The sequence below is a fragment of the Neofelis nebulosa genome, chromosome 1 (assembly GCF_028018385.1).
Source record: "Neofelis nebulosa isolate mNeoNeb1 chromosome 1, mNeoNeb1.pri, whole genome shotgun sequence".
Classification (NCBI taxonomy): Eukaryota; Metazoa; Chordata; class Mammalia; order Carnivora; family Felidae; genus Neofelis; species Neofelis nebulosa.
This window is the reverse complement of record NC_080782.1, coordinates 67924090-67937950: the sequence shown is the minus strand read 5'-3', so window position 1 is coordinate 67937950 and position 13861 is coordinate 67924090.

Genomic DNA, 13861 nt, shown 5'->3' with positions numbered 1-13861 from the left:
ACCAGATCCCAATACATGCACAAAACTAACAGGACATCCTTCATCCAAGACCTTTTCTTTTTATCTTTTTTCCCTCCTTAACTTTCTCTAGCTCCATCCTCTAACTCATATTTCAAGTTAGTCTGTGTATAGTACAGGAAGTCCCTGATTATTCTTACAAGAGGCATTCTGATCCAGCCGTAACAAGAGAAAGAATCAAACAAAAGCCACTGTAATACCCTTCAGAGTAATCTGAGAAGGCTATATGCATTTGATAGTAACCAGCCATGTGCTTCTGGCTATAAGCTCCTAGATTGAATTTCTGTGCTACCAGTAAATATTAGATCTTCTACCAGTTCTCTGGAGAAATAAAAACAAGATGTACTCAAATAGACCATTTTTATTTCAGATGAATTGATAGTTGCTTTATCTTGAACAGTTAAAAAATTTGTTAGGTTGGGGCACCTGAGTGGCTCAGTTGGTTAAGCATCTGACCCTCGATTTCGGCTCAGGTCATGATCTCTTAGCTCATGAGTTCGAGCCCCGCGTCAGGCCCTGAACTGATAGCACAGAGCCTGCTTCGGATTCTCTCTCTGCCTCTTTCTCTGTCCCTCCCCAGCTCATGCATGCTCTCTCTCTCTCTCTCTCTCTCTCTCAATATAAATAAATACAACATTAAAAAAAAAAAAGAAAAATTTGTTAGGCTCAAAAGAGTTTGAATTTAAATATGAAAATTATGGTCATCTTTAATTTAGTCCTTGCCTTATCCTTTTATCCATCACATTGTATGAAATCATATCACTTAATCATTTCATATCACAGTTTAAAAATGAAAAAAACCTTGAAAGCATCTCACGTACTCAGTTCATTTCACAGAGGAGGAAACTGAGACCCAGAGAAATTAATCCCAGAGTCACACACAGTACATTAGGTACTGTTGAGAGCACAGCGGGACCTGGCTTGTGACTTGCTGCTGGCCCTGGCCTGATTTTATAGCATAATAACTCAAAGAATCCAAAGAAATAAAAGTAATGTTTTTTGGATATATTTATAATTTTTTTCTGATCAAATGACAAATTAGCCTCAAATTTAAAAAATTAAACTGTTTTAAAGAAAATGAAAAGGCCATCTACAAACTGGGAAACTTACTCAAATTCTGCAACACATAAACTCTATTGTTCTTATTAGATTAGAAAGCATTTACATAGTTACATAATTACAAATTAATTGTCATTAATATTTGAGGTTATTAGAATCTTGCTTTTTGTTCCTTTCCAGGATACCATGTAATGATTATTTGGGGCCAATGAAACCATTCCTTTTGATAATAATGTACTTGGAATTACTTTCATTAAGCATGACTTTAGCAGAAATGACCAATATAAGAATTTAATTCATGCCAAGTATGCTACATTCAATGCTACAGAAGGGGTTGAACAGTGGCCATAGAGCCAGGCATAGTGGATGTAAAACATTGCCTGGGGTTTAGACACATGAGGCTGGCCTCATCCTGACCCAGTGCCTGTGCACAAAGAAAAGAGTAACTCCTTATCTAGGCCCACGATACCTACTCTGGCTGAACAGCCATGGAGAATTATGCCAATTAGGATGGAGCTGTCATAAAGTCTGAAGGGGTCTAGAAAGCCATGGCCCAGGTTGTTTAACAGGAATAACTCTCTCAGTGGCTTGGAAGTCTCCCAGGTCCCTGCAGAGGAAGCCAGTCCTGGTCAGAGAAGGCTTTGAGAGCAGTGATGAGAGGCTCAGGAGGAGGGAATTCATGAAAGGACCATTTCTAGAAAAAGAAAGAAAAGCAAGAGGCACAAAGTACATCCAGATAGAACTAGAGATTGAGACTATCCCATGGATGTTTGGCTAAGCTGTCCTCTTTCATTTGAGTGAGATCACAGTAAACATAGTAAATGCCCCCTAACTTGGAGGAATGCCTGATCTGGCACTGGCAGTGATGCCTTTTGTACCAGTTTGTATAGAAGACACTACACACCAGATGCCTGTCTGTCTTACCATGTTTCCCATCATCCAGAGGCAGCTGGCCCAACAGAATCATGGATGCTCACTGAAAACTAGGTCATGGTGCCAGTTAAGAGACAACATCCCAGGTGCACCCGGGTGGCTCAGTCAGTTAGGCGTCTGACTCTTGATTTCGGCTCAGATCATGATCTCGTAGTTCATGGGATTGAGCCCTGCATCAGGCCCTGTGCTGACAGCACTGAACCTGCTTGGGATTTTCTCTCTCCCCCTCTGTCTGTCCCTCCCCCATGCTCTCTCTCAAAATAAATAATTAAACATTTTTAAAATTTGGATCTGACCTGTGGGTTGGAGTTTATCAACTCCTGATATAAACTAATTTTGTATTTCTTCTTCTCCTTCCTCTTACTAATTTTACATAAGAAAATTTAGTCTTTCATTAACGGTATGTTCTGGTGAGATTTCAAATTTGAGAGTAACTAAGACAGCTCAAAGATGGATGATGTTACTGTCTCCCAGAGGTAGATACAAGGACTGCTGGAACTTGAGGGGACTGTTGGGAATTGAGATACAATGAGATTGAGGACATCTTCCTTTCCGTGTATGGAAACCCTAGGGAAGCTCTTGTGTGGAACAAAGATGCTGAGTAGACAAAGGAGTGGCCAACTAGAAAGTTATTGTTTCCCAGCCTTTCATATCCTTTGTGATTGCAGGGCTGGGACTCCACAGACCTCAGTTCTCCCTTATTGGCTGGGGTTCATCAATAAGTGGCACTAGAGACTGGAGGGAAAGAGGCACACTCCCTGCCCCCTCGGGATACCTCCTGTTTCTTTCTGTCTTACTGTTCCTGTCAGCACCATCCTAGCAAAGGATTTGCACCCCAGGGCCAGCAGCAGATTGCTCCAGCAGTGTAGTTGATTCTGGTTTGCATTTCTTCCAACACTGCAGCACCATCACATCCCCTAGTGACAGACCCCAGCACCAGCAAATCCGCATCCTTCCTCAGAGGAAGGTCTGGGCCTCGCCCCACAGGTGAGCCTTCAAGCTCCTGAAGCAACAGGACAGCTGAGCAGTGACCACTCTGAGAGGTCTGAAGTTCAACTCTGCAGGATCCCTCCTCAGACCTCTCAACCTTAACAGTCCCCAAATCTTCCATTCATTCCCCCAGTTCTAGGGTGGTAGCCCCTTGCTAAAACTGCTACTTTCTTAGTGTTTCCTTTTTTGCCTTTTTCATTTCTTCAATATTTGGTTGACTATTCTTTATGTGAAGTTCTCTGTTAAAATAAGTGGGTGATTTCTGTCTCCTAACTGATGTAATCAATCCAACCCCTCCACCATAAGGTTATATCCATTTTCTGGATGAGAAAATTGAGACCTAGAATAGGTAAATAACTGGACCAAAGCCATACAACTCGTATGAGACAGGAATAGGACTTAAACCTAGGTCTTTCTGGTTGTAAAGCCCTTCCTCTTTTTTTTTTTAAATGTTTATGTATTTATTTTGAGAGAGAGAGAGAGGCACAAAGAGAGAGAGAGAGACAGAGAATCCCAACCAGTCTCCATGCTGCCAGCGCAGAGCCCAACAGGGGCTTGAATTCACGAAACTGTGACATCATGACCTGAGTCAAAACCAAGAGTTGGATGCTTAACTGACTGAGCCACCCAGGCGCCTCAAGCACTTCCTCATTTAAACACTGCTGAGCTCTGCAAGATGAAGGCAGATCTAGTCAATAGCTTGCTGGCCTCTTTTAGCAAGGAGACAGGTATTCAAATGAGACTGGGTTCAACCAAGGTAGGCCATGGAAATAAATACAAGAGTGAGCATACCCGGCAGCCTTAAGAGACTTTATAACACTGATGTGAGCTTCTATAATAATCTCCAGGAAAAAAAGGCGGAGGAGGGGGGTGAATAGAATAGAATAGAATAGAATAGAATAGAATAGAATAGAATAGAATAGTGGGGGGAGTTAATGGCTTTTCCCTTTTGTGAAATAGATATATAAATATTTAGTTTTCACATTAATCTCCAGCAAATATCTAGGATGTCTTGTGTAAACTTTTAGCAAAACTGCCTGATCCCCAAGAACAAGCATGTGAAACCAGCTAAGCTCATTTACATTCACAAAGTGCTATATGATATGTTCGTGGGTAAACGGTGAAATGAGGAACGGATGCAGATCCCAATTTGGGGTAATAAACATACTTGTTTGAAATAAAGCAAGGTTAGAAGCAGCATTGGTGTTTGGGCTGGACCCAGCAGGCAGTTTCCAAGAGGAAGAGCCAAGAGCCCTTCATCACTCTGCCAACCTGGGCTTCTCCTGTGCCTCCAGGGAAAATGAATCCAGGAAAGAGTAATGCCAATAAGGATGGGCTGTCAAAATCACCCTGAGGATCACATGAGGAAGGTGAGGCAGACCTGGGTGTTATTACTTGAGAGATTAGATAAATCTATCAGACCTTGCAGTCAAGTGTTACTTTCTAAGGGAGGAGCTCCAGGGGTCCCTTTGCATCGCTGTTTCCAAGTCTGCCCAAAGGATGGTGATTAACATGGTGACCATGTGGTCCTTTGTTGGTTGTGTCACCAGCATTGACATCTCCTCCTTCTGGCAGTTCCTTGATCTTTGTTTGCAGGAACCCCCATTACTTCACTGGCTACATTCTGTGTGAACATCGAGAAGTTCTACCACCACCCCCAGCATGGGTGGACATGAGACCCAAGCCAAGCCGATCAGGTTCTCTCTCCTCAAAATTTCAGTCTTGATCAGAGGGACAACCGAAAACAATTATTGCTGAAACAATAGAAGGACCTTGAAAACACAGGTCATTAGTCCTACTATTTAGATGCCCAAAGCTGCCACTGTTCTGCTCTCTCCAAGCCTGATCCTTCCACTGTCCCCTCAATTTTCTGAGCTACCCTATTTCCCTCAAATAGATCCTTTTTTGTTTGGGGTGTGTGTGTGTGTGTGTGCGCGCGCGCGCGCGCGCGAACATGCGCGTATGTGTTTGTGTTTTTGTTTTTGTTTTTTTTACCAGAGCCTTTGTTCATTATTTTGCTTGCTTGCAGCCAAGGAATCCTCACTGACTCCACAAACTGTATTTGTAAGGGAAAATCTAAGATTTCCTATAACTTTAGAGGACTCTCAGATAGGAAAAAGATAACTGTCTTGTTTTATAATGCTTCTAGTTGCAGATATCCAGAGGGAAGTCACAGGGAAGCAGACTGTAGCTTCTGTATATTCAGGGACTAAGTTAATTTTGTCCACCACTAGATCTGAAGTGTTCAGCACAGTGCTTGGCACAGCATAGCTGCTAAATTAATATCAGATGCATGAATAAATAGAAATAGAGAAATCGTTTTCCAATGATTTGTTCAATACTGGAATTGCTACATCGTGAAACAGTGATCTCCTTGTCACTGCAGAGATTTAAATAGAACGTAGGGATGCCTGAGTGGCTCAGTGACTCTTGATCTCAGCTTAGGTCTTGATCTCAGGGTCATGAGCTCAAGCCCCCCATTGGGCTCCATGCTGGGCATGAAGCCTATTTAGAAACAAAATGAGTGAATAAATAGAACCTAGATCTCCTAAGATGAAAAAATCCTGCATTGAGAAGGTGGTTTCCAAAATACATCTTTGTTATTCCACAATTGTTTCTTACTTGCTCTTAGAAAATACATTTATTTATTTATTTATTTATTTATTTACTTACTTATTTATTTACAATTTCTTTTTTAATGTTTATTTATGTATTTTGAGGGGGGAAAGAGAGAGAGGGAGAGAGAATGCCAAGCAGACCCTGTGCTGTCATCACAGAGGCCAACACAGGGCTTGAAACCATAAACCATGAGATCATGACCTGAACCAAAATCAAGAGTCAGATGCTTAACCGACTGAACCACCCAGGTGCCCCTAGAAAATATATTTTAAAATAAAAATATGCATTAAGGTAGTATGTAGAACAAAGACTAGATAAGTAGAACAAATAATTTTTCTATGTTAAAAAGGCATTTCCTTATAAGCCCACAAAAAGCCAGCCAAAGCCATAGTAGGAGATGTAAACCATTGCTGGTCTTATTTGCGATGACCTACACTTGATCTATTTTTAGTCTCAAGAAAAGTGAAGTAATAAGAAAATGGATAGTTTGGTTGCCATGGTTATCCCCATCCACTGGCTCATCTCACCACCCATTTTCCATCATTTCTAGTAATCCAGTTTCCCAGCATGATATCTTAGGAGCCTAACTAAGGCTCTTTATTAAATGGGTTCCCTTGGTACCACCCTCCTCTGGCCACTTTTCACAGTTTCCCTTTGTCTTGCCAGTCTTCAGCATGGCTGGGGAGTGGAAAATAACCAGCCTAAGACCACCAAGATTTTTTAGTGCAGGTAAGTCTCATGCTTGGTCACAACCACTCAAGGGTCTGAAGGGTTCATGTGTTCCTGAACATTAAAGATACATCCTTCCCCATTAGCAGGGCAAAAAGCAATTGAGATTATGGGTTGCCATTTTCTTTAACATGGATTTCACTGACTGTATAAGTAGCACATCTTGGCAGTAAAGGCAGGTGGAATTGAAGGCAACACAGTCTGGAGAATATGCTTGCTACCTTGTGAAACTGAGTTAGACATCTGTCTTGGTTGCTTTGGATTTCTTTAGTAGTTAACAAAGACAGTACCTCTGCTTTTGGCCAAAACCCACGAAAATGGAAAGAACCAATTTGGGGCCTGTTAAGAGATACTTTGTGGGGAACTGTGCTCCCTTGAGAAATTCTGGTCTTTGTTATAGCAGGGTATGGAAATTTGACTTTGTACTGACTCGGACACTTTTTTTTAAGGCATTGCTGGTGCCACACATCTACACATCTAAACACTAGGTGGCAACCTTGCCTTTCGTGTCACCAACATGAGCTATGGGGGAATTCCATGGTGAACAGGAGACAGCAAGGTCCTTGCTTTCGCAGAGCTTGCACAGAAGTAGAAGAGGTAGACACTAAACAAGCAAATAGAAATAATTTTAGATAATAGCTGCAATGAAAACATGACGTCATAGTGTAATAGCAAGTGGGCATGAGGGGAAAAGGATGGTGGTCAGGAAACGCCTCCGAGGAGCCAGTACATGACCCTCAGTCCAAATAAAGAGATGGAGTTATCGGGGCCAAGAACTGGGGAAACAGTGTTCAGGAGGAGGGAAAATCAGTGTAGTGGCCCAGGAGGGTACAAGCTTTAAGTATGAAAGAACTAGAAAGAAGCTAGTGTGGATCGAGCATGGGGAGGGGAGGAAAGAATGGGATATGAGGCTGGACGATAAGCAGGGGTCAGACCACATAAGGACAGCGGGCCAACGAAGGAGATAGTATTGTATTCCAAGCTCAATAGAAAACACTGGAGGAAGAGTTAGGTGGTGAGGAGACCTGAAATCACCCTCACCATTATCACCCACAAGGATGTAATAAGCTCCTTACAATGCTCACAGTGGACTGACCATTAAGATAGCAGACTTGGTAGGGGTGCCTCGATGGTGCAGTCAGTTGAGCGCCTGACTCTTGATCTCTGTTCAGGTCGTGGGTTTGAGCCCCGCGTCAGGCTCTGCACTGACAGTGTGGAGCCTGCTTGGGATTCTGTCTCTTCCTCCTTCTGCCTCTTCTCTGCTTGCACTCTCTCTCTCAAAATAAATATATATTTTTTAAATAGCAGTTTGGTAGATATGGCTTCCCCCCCAGAACCTCCCAACCATGAAAAGACTTTGAGGACACAGCACACCCCAATGAAGGCATCCTGTTGAGTGTAGATCCCTGCAAGAAAAAGGCATAAGCCGGGGGGAAAAAATTCAATTTTTGGAAACACTGAACACTGTGACAAAAAACCATTTCCTGCTGAGAAGGTATTTTAACACACAAACCTCCTTTATGCCAGAAAGAAAAACAAAAGAGGTAGAATTTTCCCATCGTGATATGCACAGATCAAATTCAGGCTCCAGGACACCTCAGTTCAGCACGGCTCTCTTTTCCTAAGGAAGCTTTATGATAAACGGTGATGGCAACTAACCGATAGATTGTCTATTTAGTGCAATAACTGAGGCATTTTAGCCAGAAGGCAAACATTCTAAAATAAATGCAGCCTTGCCTGGCTGGTCTCAAGCCTTTCCTTTTGATACAGCCACACTGAGACCTCTTTATGGGCTATTCTGCTCACTTAGCCTGAAGGTGTAGCTCTGAGCAGCACCTACCTCCGGTGGCTGTGAGCAGAAGCGGCAGGAGGAGGCTTTGCCCCCTCAGCCCTCAGAACAAAGACGAAGGTGCAGGACTGCTTTTCATGCCAACTGCATGGGTGCACACAGACACTCACATAGAGTTAAGCCCCCTTTTTACGACTCCCCCACCCCTGCTTTTTAAGGCTGCTCTGGTTGAGTATTACGAACTGAGAAGCTGGCCCATTCAAGTTACAGAAATGAGGAATGTCTATCTAGTGGGGTTCATGTCCAAGTAGAGAGGACAGCCACTCTCCACTCCAGCTCCCGTCAGATGTTTCCATACAAGAATGTGGAGCCTGATGTTATAAGATCTCCTGATGTTTCTAGAGAAACCAGAAATCCAGATTTTAATGTGAAGTCTCCTGCTTTTTAAAATGTTTCCAACTGATTCTGGGGCACCTGGGTGGCTCAGTGAAGCCTCCGACTCTTGATTTCAGCTCAGGTCATGATCTCACGGTATTGAGAACAAGCCCCACGTCAGGCTTCACACTGAGCATGGAGCCTACCTGAGATTCTCTCCCTCCCCCTCTCCCTCTGCCCCTCTGCCCTTGCGTGCTCACTCTCTCGCACTCTCAAAAAATTTTTAAAAACAATTTTTTAATTTTAAAAAATTTATAAAATGTTTGCAAGTGATTCAATAAAAAGAAATTTTTATGGCCACATTCTGTGGGCCTTATGTGGCCTATAGGCCACTGGTTTGTAAACTCCAGTCTTTTTTTTTTTTTTTTAATTTTTTTAACATTTATTTATTTTTGAGACAGAGAGAGACAGAGCATGAACGGGGGAGGGTCAGAGAGAGGGAGACACAGAATCTGAAACAGGCTCCAGGCTCTGAGCTGTCAGCACAGAGCCCGACGCGGGGCTCGAACTCACGGACCGCGAGATCATGACCTGAGCCGAAGTCGGCCACTCAACCAACTGAGCCACCCAGGTGCCCCTAAACTCCAGTCTTCTATTTTCCAATATTTATTATAATTTCAAATGTGTAGAGAAGTCAAAATAATTTTACAACGGACACCTCTGTATATCTAAAACCTAGATTCTAGTTGCTTTGTCATATATCCCTATTCAGCTACTTATTTTAAAGAAATGTTAACTGTTACAGAAATTTGAAGGAGCAGGAGAGAGGAAAGGAGAGAGAAAGTCCTGCAGAGGTGACTCTAGTCTATTAACTCATTTCTTAAAATTCAACTTCAGGGACAGGAGAAATGGGGAATTACTAATGAACAGGTGTAAAGTTTCAGCTAAACAAAATGAGTTAAGTTCTGAAAATCTGCTATACAACATTGTACCTATAGGTATCAATGCTGTATTGTACACTTAAAAATCTGTTAAGAGGGTAGATCTTAAGTGTTCTCACCAGCAATAAAATGAATAATAACATTTTAAAATTCAACTTCTTTCATCCAGCTTTCTATTTGGCCATGATTTTTATTCTTTTTGTTTTTATTTTATTTTTTTATTTGAGAGAGAGAGAGAGCATGCAAGCAGGGGAGAGGGGCAGAGGAGAGAGAGAGAGAGAGAGAGAGAGAGAGAGAGAGAGAGAGACGGAGAATCTCAAGCAGGCTCCACACTGAGTGTGAAACCTGACACAGGGCTCAATCCCACAATCCTAGAATCATGACCTAAGCCGGAATCAGGGACACTCAACTGACTGAGCCACCCTGGTACCCTTGGCCATGATTCTTAGATGGAGCTTAGGAGTTACATATTTCAAAGCCCTGGTGAGCCAAGTCATCCCTGGGTCGATAGAAGCTACCTCTCCAAGTGGCATCCTGAGAAGTGAGCCCCTGGATCCTTGAGGGTTTGTGGAGCACACATGCTTCTCCCATCTGTCTGGATACAGAAACTCTGACACCCCTGAGTGAGGCCTGGAAGGTTCAGGCATGCCATAGATTACCATTCACTGCCCTCAATATAGTCAGAAAGGGCTGGACACAGACCTTGGGATCCCCACTGGGAGGAGAGTGTGCAGTTAGAGCTATCACTTGCTGAATATGTGTGAGCACGACTTTTTTGCACATGGGATGCTCATTTTGTGTGGGAGGTTAGAGTCAAAAGCCTTGGCTGTGAAAACTGATTATTTTAATTAAGTCCCCTGAGACTTACTGCAGAACACTTTTCAAAGGTTGAAAATAGTCTTTCTCAGGGTTCCCACATGTGCACTGGGACCCAAGAAAAGTATTTAAATCCTGACAGCAGCTCTCGTGTTGGCTCGTCTGGAGAGATGGATCAGCAGCCTGCTCTCGTCCTTTGTGGCGACTGAGGAGTACCTAGGGACAGAGTGGGGAGGGAAAGCTGTTATGCCTACTACTGTTCCCCCACTGCTTTCCACTGAGCTTAAAAAAATTACATTTCCCGTGTGGTAGCAGCGTATCATTAAGGGATGGTAATCACCATGGTAACCAGGGGTAGTCTGCTACAAGCAAAGGAAGAAAGAAAACCATCAGCCAGAGCTTGCTGCACCCACATTAGCTCAAAATGCCCAGGCTCTTAAGTAATATGGAAAAGGAATATTTTTCTAGAATGACAGCTAAACCAAATTTTAGAATCATTAAATCATTACACTGTAAGAGTGACAGAATTACAGAATGACCACAGGCTGTAACTCCATACCCTCAGGATCAGCCAATCAGGTAAATTATCAGGCCAGTGACCCCACGGTGGTGGAAGGAGGGAGAGGGTCCGGAAAACTGTGGCCACGCTCTGAGAGAAGGAGTAACAGCTTCTGCAGCTGCAGCGAATCGTAGCAATGCAAGAACCAGTCCTGTTACATCAGGTCATGCAATTTCCAAAGGAAGCTGAGAATGAAGATTTTGTGTGAAATATCCCAAAATGACTACTACTCAGAACTAATGTCAAGCAGGTCTAATAAAATACCTCTGGGAACTCCAGTTTACAACATTCACTTCAATACCCGCGCCCACTCCTTCTTAAACTCTGAGGATACTGAGGTCCAGAAAAGTTGTTATTTATTCAGGTCACACAGTCAGTGAATAAGTAGGACCTCTTGGGGTCTGGATTCCCGGTACAGTGCCCCTTCCCTTCTAAAATATTGTGGAGACAAGCCAGCTTAGCTCATTTCCACTTTAATGGGTACAAAAAGTCTACTGGCACAGACGCGCCTGGGTGGCTCAGTCAGTTCAGCGTCCTACTTCAGCTGAAGTTATGATCTTGAGGGTCACGAGTTAAAGCCCCGCCTCCGGCTCTGTGCTGACAGCTCAGAGCCTGGAGCCTGCTTCCGATTCTGTGTCTCCCTCTCTCTGCTCCTCCCCTGCTCACATTCTGTCGGTCTCTCTCTCAAAAATAAATAAACAATTAAAAAAATTTTTAAACCTGCTGGCAGTCAGTCTTTACTGATTTTTAAACCATAAAATCAGTTCTCAAAGAGTATGAGATGTGTGAGTCTATCCACTCCTATCCATTCCTTGTTAGATCATTTCCTAATAGTTTGTGTTGACTGTTACTGTAAATGGGATTTTCAAATTATATTTTTGACTAATAGCTCTTTGTATATAGAAACCTATAATTTTCTCATTACATTTGTAGTACCCACTTTACTGAATTTTCTGTAATGACACATCAACTCATTGTCATGGAATTTCTAAATACAGAATCAAATCTTCTGCAACTGTTATTTTACTCCTTCATTTCTTTTTTTGTCTTTGTATAATTAATATTTACATAGGACAGTGTTAACTAAGAGTATTTAGGGGGCATCTTTGTCTTATTCCAAAATTTAACAGGAATTCTTCTGTCTCACCATTAAGCATGATGCTGGCTTTATATCTACATCTATATCTTAAACATATTAAGATAGTATCTATTTCTATTTTATTAAAGACACCTTAGAAAATAATGAATATATGTTACATTATATCAAATTCTTGTTTTAGCACCAATGGAAATAACTAAATGGTTTTACTCCTTTCAGAAATATGAAGAATTATATTACTCAATATCCTAGGGTGGAACTACTTTTGTCTTCCCCAAATGAAGTCTATTCTTTTTTTTTTTTTTTAAGTTTTGTTTATTTAAGTAGTCTCTACACCCAACGTGGGGCTCAAACTCACAACCCTGAGATCAAGATTCACCAGCTTTTCTGACTGAGCCAGCCAGGCACCCCAGTCTATTCTTTTAAAGTTCCACTGGATTCTGGTTGCAAACATTTCATCTCAGACGTTTGTATTCATATATCTTTTTGTTGTGATATCTTTGACAGGTTTTGTCATCAGCGTTATTCTATGCTTATAAAGTAATTTGGAGGCTTTGCTTCTCTGCACTCTTGAACAGTTTAAACAGCATGGGGGCTGTCTGGTCATTAAAGACTTGATTGGCTTAAACTATTAAAATACCCAAGTTCCCTTGGCCTTGACCAAGTCCTTTACACTGGAGTATGCTCTCTGCTTTGGTGTCCACGAACAGTTTTATCTCCCCTCCTTTAATCCTGTTTCGTAATCCCCCTGGCTATAAACCCCATGTCTCCTTCATGGTGGCCTTGGAGCCTTCACAGGAACTAGAACCCTTCTGTGTCAGCACAGAATGGTGGAGGTGTAAATGTAGATTACATTCATTTCTCTATCCCTTTCCTCCTGCTTAGAAGGAGTACCGCACTCAGATTCTTGTTACATTTAATCACTGGTCTTTAGCGTTTGTTAGAGCCCTGAATATTAAATGACTATTTATATCTAGGCCAGCACAGATGTGTCTCTTCTCCTCTTTTTCTTTGTCCAGTTTTTATCCTCTTTACTTTTTCCTTTCCTTCCTCTCTCTCTTTTTTCTAGTCCTTTCCTCCTGCTAATGACAGAGTTGTGAATATAGATTAGACCACAAGAACAGGAGACTTTGTTTGTTTAACTTGTAACCCGGATTCTAGCCTTTCACCGACATTTTTTTTTTTTTTTTTGCAATAAAGCCAAGACCATCCCACAGAGTCTCCTAGTCACCCCAAATGAATCATCTGGTGATGAAACAAACCATCTTATCTTTCTCACCATCCTTCACATAGGTAAAACTACCACTGGAATTGACTACAGATGGGTGGAAAAGATCTTCTGCAGGAAACATTTCACATCTTCATCAGGATGCTCTCAAACTAACGAGCCAGCTCAAGAGTTTTCCGGACTCAATGGATATTTGTGATTCAGAGAAGAAAAACTCCAGGGCTTGACCACATGCCTTTAGTTAAAACAGGCAAGTTGAAAATCTTGTGCCCTAAAGATGAGAACCAGAAGTTGTCCTTCCCTAGAGATTTTATTATCAAGAGGAAGAACATGTATGTTCTTGGGGTGGGGATGGTGAGGATCCCTTTTAAATCAGGCAAAACTGTGCCACCCATTTCCTGGGATCTTGGTGCCCAACTCTATGTTCTTTCTGAAGACCACCATCCAAAATGAGGTTGGGGTAATACTGCAACCAAAAAAAAGAAATTTGCCGATGACAGGAACATGGTTCTCACAGCAGTAAACATGAACAGGTGGTTGAGCAGCAGGTTCTTAAAGACTGTGCCACTCACTACAAGAGAAGGAAGACAGAAGATACAACATTTGCACTTGTAAAAATATCTTGCCTTTAATAACAACTTTACAGTGTAAATGCAAATGATATGTTAAACTCCGTGGGGGAATGGCATGATATTGCCATAGTTAT